The sequence below is a fragment of the Sceloporus occidentalis genome, unplaced genomic scaffold (genome assembly GCF_023333645.1).
Source record: "Sceloporus occidentalis isolate IW3139 unplaced genomic scaffold, rSceOcc1.0.p SCAF_18, whole genome shotgun sequence".
Taxonomy (NCBI): Eukaryota; Metazoa; Chordata; class Lepidosauria; order Squamata; family Phrynosomatidae; genus Sceloporus; species Sceloporus occidentalis.
This window is the reverse complement of record NW_028316998.1, coordinates 10,192,501-10,200,000: the sequence shown is the minus strand read 5'-3', so window position 1 is coordinate 10,200,000 and position 7,500 is coordinate 10,192,501. Positions and strand designations below refer to the sequence as shown.

Below are 7,500 nucleotides of genomic sequence, written 5' to 3'. Positions count from 1 at the left end.
GTCTTGTAAACCAGGGGTCGTGTGTTCAAATCTCACTGGAGCCTTTGCAAGTGCATTTTCTTGAGATCACAAGCTATTGAGTGGGACTCTCAAAAGCCCACTATTCCTCACTAGAACTTTGTATAAAAGTACCATAACACTAAATGGCTAGTTTAGGGACAGGGTTCTCATCTCCTGATGCATGTGTATATTTGTTATGTATGTTAACTGTCCCATTCAACTTGTACAGAGCTGCATAATTTGTTGGTGCTTAATAAATAAAAGATATTATTTTAGTCATTGTAAACATGCAACATATCAACGACAAAAAAATAAAAAAATTCCGTGGACGCTTCTTACAAGACTTGGATTCATATCTCAGAGGTTAGAGCAATGGTCTTGTAAACCAGGGGTCGTGTGTTCAAATCTCACTGGAGCCTTTGCAAGTGCATTTTCTTCAGATCACAAGCTATTGAGTGGGACTCTCAAAAGCCCACTATTCCTCACTAGAACTTTGTATAAAAGTACCATAACACCAAATGGCTAGTTTAGGGACAGGGTTCTCATCTCCTGATGTGAATGTATATTTGTTATGTATGTTAACTGTCCCATTTAACTTGTACAGAGCTGCATAATTTGTTGGTGCTTAATAAATAAAAGATATTATTTTAGTCATTGTAAACATGCAACATATCAACAACAAAAAAATAAAAAAAATCCGTGGACGCTTCTTACAAGACTTGGCTTCATAGCTCGGGTCTTGTAAACCAGGGTTCATGAGTTCAAATCTCACTGGAACCTTTGCGAGTGCGTTTTCTTGAGATCACAAGCTATTGAGTGGGACTCTCAAAAGCCCACTATTCCTCACTACAACTTTGTATAAAAGTACCATAACACTAAATGGCTAGTTTAGTTGTTGGTGCTTAATAAATAAAAGATATTATTTTAGTCATTGTAAACATGCAACATATCAACAACAAAAAAATAAAAAAAATCTGTGGACGCGTCTTACAAGACTTGGCTTCATAACTCAGGTCTTGTAAACCAGGGGTCTTGTAAACCAGGGGTCGTGAGTTCAAATCTCACTGGAGCCTTTGCAAGTGCATTTTCTTGAGATCACAAGCTATTGAGTGGGACTCTCAAAAGCCCCCTATTCCTCACTAGAACTTTGTATAAAAGTACCATAACACTAAATGGCTAGTTTAAACCAGGGGTCGTGAGTTCAAATCTCACTGGAACCTTTGCGAGTGCGTTTTCTTGAGATCACAAGCTATTGATTGGGACTCTCAAAAGCCCACTATTCCTCACTAGAACTTTGTATAAAAGTACCATAACACTAAATGGCTAGTTTAGTTGTTGGTGCTTAATAAATAAAAGATATTATTTTAGTCATTGTAAACATGCAACATATCAACAGCAAAAAAATAACAAAAATCCGTGGACGCGTCTTACAAGACTTGGCTTCATAGCTCAGGTCTTGTAAACCAGGGGTCTTGTAAACCAGGGGTCGTGAGTTCAAATCTCACTGGAGCCTTTGCAAGTGCATTTTCTTGAGATCACAAAAGCCCACCATTCCTCACTAGAACTTTGTATAAAAGTACCATAACACTAAATGGCTAGTTTAGGGACAGGGTTCTCATCTCCTAATGTGAATGTATATTTGTTATGTATGTTAACTGTCCCATTTAACTTGTACGGAGCTGCATAATTTGTTGGTGCTTAATAAATAAAAGATATTATTTTAGTCATTGTAAACATGCAACATATCAACAACAAAAAAATAAAAAAATTCCGTGGACGCTTCCTACTAGACTTGGCTTCATATCTCAGGTGTTAGAGCAATGGTCTTGTAAACCAGGGGTCGTGTGTTCAAATCTCACTGGAGCCTTTGCAAGTGCATTTTCTTGAGATCACAAGCTATTGAGTGGGACTCTCAAAAGCCCACTATTCCTCACTAGAACTTTGTATAAAAGTACCATAACACTAAATGGCTAGTTTAGGGACAGGGTTCTCATCTCCTGATGTGAATGTATATTTGTTATGTATGTTAACTGTCACATTTAACTTGTACAGAGCTGCATATTTGTTGGTGCTTAATAAATAAAAGATATTATTTTAGTCATTGTAAACATGCAACATATCAACAACAAAAAAATAAAAAAACATCCGTGGACACTTCTTAAAAGACTTGTCTTCATAGCTCAGGGGTTAGAGCACTGGTCTTGTAAACCAGGGATCGTGTGTTCAAATCTCACTGGAGCCTTTGCAAGTGTGTTTTCTTGAGATCACAAGCTATTGAGTGGGACTCTCAAAAGCCCACTATTCCTCACTAGAACTTTGTATAAAAGTACCATAACACTAAATGGCTAGTTTAAACCAGGGGTCGTGAGTTCAAGTCTCACTGGAACCTTTGCAAGTGCATTTTCTTGAGATCACAAGCTATTGAGTGGGACTCTCAAAAGCCCACTATTCCTCACTAGAACTTTGTATAAAAGTACCATAACACCAAATGGCTAGTTTAGGGACAGGGTTCTCATCTCCTGATGTGAATGTATATTTGTTATGTATGTTAACTGTCCCATTTAACTTGTAAAGAGCTGCATAATTTGTTGGTGCTTAATAAATAAAAGATATTATTTTAGTCATTGTAAACATGCAACATATCAACAACAAAAAAATAAAAAAAATCCGTGGACGATTCTTACAAGACTTGGCTTCATAGCTCAGGTCTTGTAAACCAGGGGTCTTGTAAACCAGGGGTCGTGAGTTCAAGTCTCACTGGAGCCTTTGCAAGTGCATTTTCTTGAGATCACAAGCTATTGAGTGGGACTCTCAAAAGCCCACTATTCCTCACTAGAACTTTGTATAAAAGTACCATAACACTAAATGGCTAGTTTAGTTGTTGGTGCTTAATAAATAAAAGATATTTTTTTAGTCATTGTAAACATGCAACATATCAACAACAAAAAAATAAAAAAAATCCGTGGACGCGTCTTACAAGACTTGGCTTCATAGCTCAGGTCTTGTAAACCAGGGGTCGTGATTTCAAATCTCACTGGAGCCTTTGCAAGTGCATTTTCTTGAGAGCATTCTATGGTCTAACACTAAATGGCTAGTTTAGGGACAGGGCTCTTACAAGACTTGGCTTCATAGCTCAGGGGTCAGAGCACTGGTCTTGTAAACCAGGGGTCGTGAGTTCAAATCTCACTGGAGCCTTTGCAAGTGCATTTTCTTCAGATCACAAGCTATTGAGTGGGACTCTCAAAAGCCCACTATTCCTCACTAGAACTTTGTATAAAAGTACCATAACACCAAATGGCTAGTTTAGGGACAGGGTTCTCATCTCCTGATGTGTGTGTATATTTGTTATGTATGTTAACTGTCCCATTCAACTTGTACAGAGCTGCATAATTTGTTGGTGCTTAATAAATAAAGGAAATTATTTTAGTCATTGTAAACATGCAACATATCAACAACAAAAAAATAAAAAAAATCCGTGGACGATTCTTACAAGACTTGGCTTCATAGCTCAGGTCTTGTAAACCAGGGGTCTTGTAAACCAGGGGTCGTGAGTTCAAGTCTCACTGGAGCCTTTGCAAGTGCATTTTCTTGAGATCACAAGCTATTGAGTGGGACTCTCAAAAGCCCACTATTCCTCACTAGAACTTTGTATAAAAGTACCATAACACTAAATGGCTAGTTTAGTTGTTGGTGCTTAATAAATAAAAGATATTTTTTTAGTCATTGTAAACATGCAACATATCAACAACAAAAAAATAAAAAAAATCCGTGGACGCGTCTTACAAGACTTGGCTTCATAGCTCAGGTCTTGTAAACCAGGGGTCGTGATTTCAAATCTCACTGGAGCCTTTGCAAGTGCATTTTCTTGAGAGCATTCTATGGTCTAACACTAAATGGCTAGTTTAGGGACAGGGCTCTTACAAGACTTGGCTTCATAGCTCAGGGGTTAGAGCACTGGTCTTGTAAACCAGGGGTCGTGAGTTCAAATCTCACTGGAGCCTTTGCAAGTGCATTTTCTTCAGATCACAAGCTATTGAGTGGGACTCTCAAAAGCCCACTATTCCTCACTAGAACTTTGTATAAAAGTACCATAACACCAAATGGCTAGTTTAGGGACAGGGTTCTCATCTCCTGATGTGTGTGTATATTTGTTATGTATGTTAACTGTCCCATTCAACTTGTACAGAGCTGCATAATTTGTTGGTGCTTAATAAATAAAGGAAATTATTTTAGTCATTGTAAACATGCAACATATCAACAACAAAAAAATAAAAAAACATCCGTGGACACTTTCTACAAGACTTGGCTTCATAGCTCAGGGGTTAGAGCACTGGTCTTGTAAACCAGGGGTTGTGTGTTCAAAACTCACTGGAGCCTTTGCAAGTGCGTTTTCTTGAGATCACAAGCTATTGAGTGGGACTCTCAAAAGCCCACTATTCCTAACTAGAACTTTGTATGAAAGTACCATAACACCAAATGGCTAGTTTAGGGACAGGGTTCTCATCTCCTGATGTGAATGTATATTTGTTATGTATGTTAACTGTCCCATTTAACTTGTACAGAGCTGCATAATTTGTTGGTGCTTAATAAATAAAAGATATTATTTTAGTCATTGTAAACATGCAACATATCAACAACAAAAAAATAAAAAAAATCCGTGCACGCTTCTTACAAGACTTGGCTTCATATCTCAGGGGTTAGAGCACTGGTCTTGTAAACCAGGGGTCGTGTGTTCAAAACTCACTGGAGCCTTTGCAAGTGCGTTTTCTTGAGATCACAAGCTATTGAGTGGGACTCTCAAAAGCCCACTATTCCTAACTAGAACTTTGTATAAAAGTACCATAACACCAAATGGCTAGTTTAGGGACAGGGTTCTCATCTCCTGATGTGAATGTATATTTGTTATGTATGTTAACTGTCCCATTTAACTTGTACAGAGCTGCATAATTTGTTGGTGCTTAATAAATAAAAGATATTATTTTAGTCATTGTAAACATGCAACATATCAACAACAAAAAAATAAAAAAAATCCGTGCACGCTTCTTACAAGACTTGGCTTCATAGCTCAGGTCTTGTAATCCAGGGGTCTTGTAAACCAGGGGTCGTGTGTTCAAATCTCACTGGAGCCTTTGCAAGTGCATTTTCTTGAGATCACAAACTATTGAGTGGGACTCTCAAAAGCCCACTATTCTTCACTAGAACTTTGTATAAAAGTACCATAACACTAAATGGCTAGTTTAAACCAGGGGTCGTCAGTTCAAATCTCACTGGAACCTTTGCGAGTGCATTTTCTTGAGATCACAAGCTATTGAGTGGGACTCTCAAAAGCCCACTATTCCTCACTAGAACTTTGTATAAAAGTACCATAACACTAAATGGCTAGTTTAAACCAGGGGTCGTGAGTTCAAATCTCACTGGAACCTTTGCGAGTGCATTTTCTTGAGATCACAAGCTATTGAGTGGGACTCTCAAAAGCCCACTATTCCTCACTAGAACTTTGTATAAAAGTACCATAACACTAAATGGACGCTCCTTACAAGACTTGACTTCATAGCTCAGGGGTTAGAGCACTGGATTTGTAAACCAGTGGTCGTGTGTTCAAATCTCACTGGAGCCTTTGCAAGTGCATTTTCTTGAGATCACAAGCTATTGAGTGGGACTCTCAAAAGCCCACTATTCCTCACTAGAACTTTGTATAAAAGTACCATAACACTAAATGGCTAGTTTAAACCAGGGGTCGTGAGTTCAAGTCTCACTGGAACCTTTGCAAGTGCATTTTCTTGAGATCACAAGCTATTGAGTGGGACTCTCAAAAGCCCACTATTCCTCACTAGAACATTGTATAAAAGTACCATAACACCAAATGGCTAGTTTAGGGACAGGGTTCTCATCTCCTGATGTGAATGTATATTTGTTATGTATGTTAACTGTCCCATTTAACTTGTAAAGAGCTGCATAATTTGTTGGTGCTTAATAAATAAAAGATATTATTTTAGTCATTGTAAACATGCAACATATCAACAACAAAAAAATAAAAAAAATCCGTGGACGATTCTTACAAGACTTGGCTTCATAGCTCAGGTCTTGTAAACCAGGGGTCTTGTAAACCAGGGGTCGTGAGTTCAAGTCTCACTGGAGCCTTTGCAAGTGCATTTTCTTGAGATCACAAGCTATTGAGTGGGACTCTCAAAAGCCCACTATTCCTCACTAGAACTTTGTATAAAAGTACCATAACACTAAATGGCTAGTTTAGTTGTTGGTGCTTAATAAATAAAAGATATTTTTTTAGTCATTGTAAACATGCAACATATCAACAACAAAAAAATAAAAAAAATCCGTGGACGCATCTTACAAGACTTGGCTTCATAGCTCAGGTCTTGTAAACCAGGGGTCGTGATTTCAAATCTCACTGGAGCCTTTGCAAGTGCATTTTCTTGAGAGCATTCTATGGTCTAACACTAAATGGCTAGTTTAGGGACAGGGCTCTTACAAGACTTGGCTTCATAGCTCAGGGGTTAGAGCACTGGTCTTGTAAACCAGGGGTCGTGAGTTCAAATTTCACTGGAGCCTTTGCAAGTGCATTTTCTTCAGATCACAAGCTATTGAGTGGGACTCTCAAAAGCCCACTATTCCTCACTAGAACTTTGTATAAAAGTACCATAACACCAAATGGCTAGTTTAGGGACAGGGTTCTCATCTCCTGATGTGTGTGTATATTTGTTATGTATGTTAACTGTCCCATTCAACTTGTACAGAGCTGCATAATTTGTTGGTGCTTAATAAATAAAGGAAATTATTTTAGTCATTGTAAACATGCAACATATCAACAACAAAAAAATAAAAAAAATCCGTGGACGCATCTTACAAGACTTGGCTTCATAGCTCAGGTCTTGTAAACCAGGGGTCGTGATTTCAAATCTCACTGGAGCCTTTGCAAGTGCATTTTCTTGAGAGCATTCTATGGTCTAACACTAAATGGCTAGTTTAGGGACAGGGCTCTTACAAGACTTGGCTTCATAGCTCAGGGGTTAGAGCACTGGTCTTGTAAACCAGGGGTCGTGAGTTCAAATTTCACTGGAGCCTTTGCAAGTGCATTTTCTTCAGATCACAAGCTATTGAGTGGGACTCTCAAAAGCCCACTATTCCTCACTAGAACTTTGTATAAAAGTACCATAACACCAAATGGCTAGTTTAGGGACAGGGTTCTCATCTCCTGATGTGTGTGTATATTTGTTATGTATGTTAACTGTCCCATTCAACTTGTACAGAGCTGCATAATTTGTTGGTGCTTAATAAATAAAGGATATTATTTTAGTCATTGTAAACATGCAACATATCAACAACAAAAAAATAAAAAAAATCCGTGGACACTTCGTACAAGACTTGGCTTCATAGCTCAGGGGTTAGCGCACTGGTCTTGTAAACCAGGGGTCGTGTGTTCAAATCTCACTGGAGCCTTTGCGAGTGCGTTTTCTTGAGATCACAAGCTATTGAGTGGGA

The 7,500-nt window shown here is 38.3% G+C and overlaps 6 non-coding genes across 6 annotated transcripts; all 6 read left to right on the top strand.

The window, feature by feature from the left end:
• The first annotated feature begins 3,122 nt into the window (after window positions 1-3,122).
• Window positions 3,123-3,195, top strand: TRNAT-UGU (transfer RNA threonine (anticodon UGU)). Its single transcript has one exon. It is a non-coding gene; the product is annotated as a tRNA-Thr (tRNA).
• A 733-nt stretch (window positions 3,196-3,928) lies between these two features.
• On the top strand, window positions 3,929-4,001 carry TRNAT-UGU (transfer RNA threonine (anticodon UGU)). The gene has a single exon. It is a non-coding gene; the product is annotated as a tRNA-Thr (tRNA).
• Window positions 4,002-4,304: 303 nt separating this feature from the next.
• On the top strand, window positions 4,305-4,377 carry TRNAT-UGU (transfer RNA threonine (anticodon UGU)). The gene has a single exon. It is a non-coding gene; the product is annotated as a tRNA-Thr (tRNA).
• A 2,120-nt stretch (window positions 4,378-6,497) lies between these two features.
• On the top strand, window positions 6,498-6,570 carry TRNAT-UGU (transfer RNA threonine (anticodon UGU)). The gene has a single exon. It is a non-coding gene; the product is annotated as a tRNA-Thr (tRNA).
• Window positions 6,571-7,010: 440 nt separating this feature from the next.
• Window positions 7,011-7,083, top strand: TRNAT-UGU (transfer RNA threonine (anticodon UGU)). The gene has a single exon. It is a non-coding gene; the product is annotated as a tRNA-Thr (tRNA).
• Window positions 7,084-7,385: 302 nt separating this feature from the next.
• On the top strand, window positions 7,386-7,458 carry TRNAT-UGU (transfer RNA threonine (anticodon UGU)). Its single transcript has one exon. It is a non-coding gene; the product is annotated as a tRNA-Thr (tRNA).
• The last annotated feature ends 42 nt before the right edge of the window (window positions 7,459-7,500 follow it).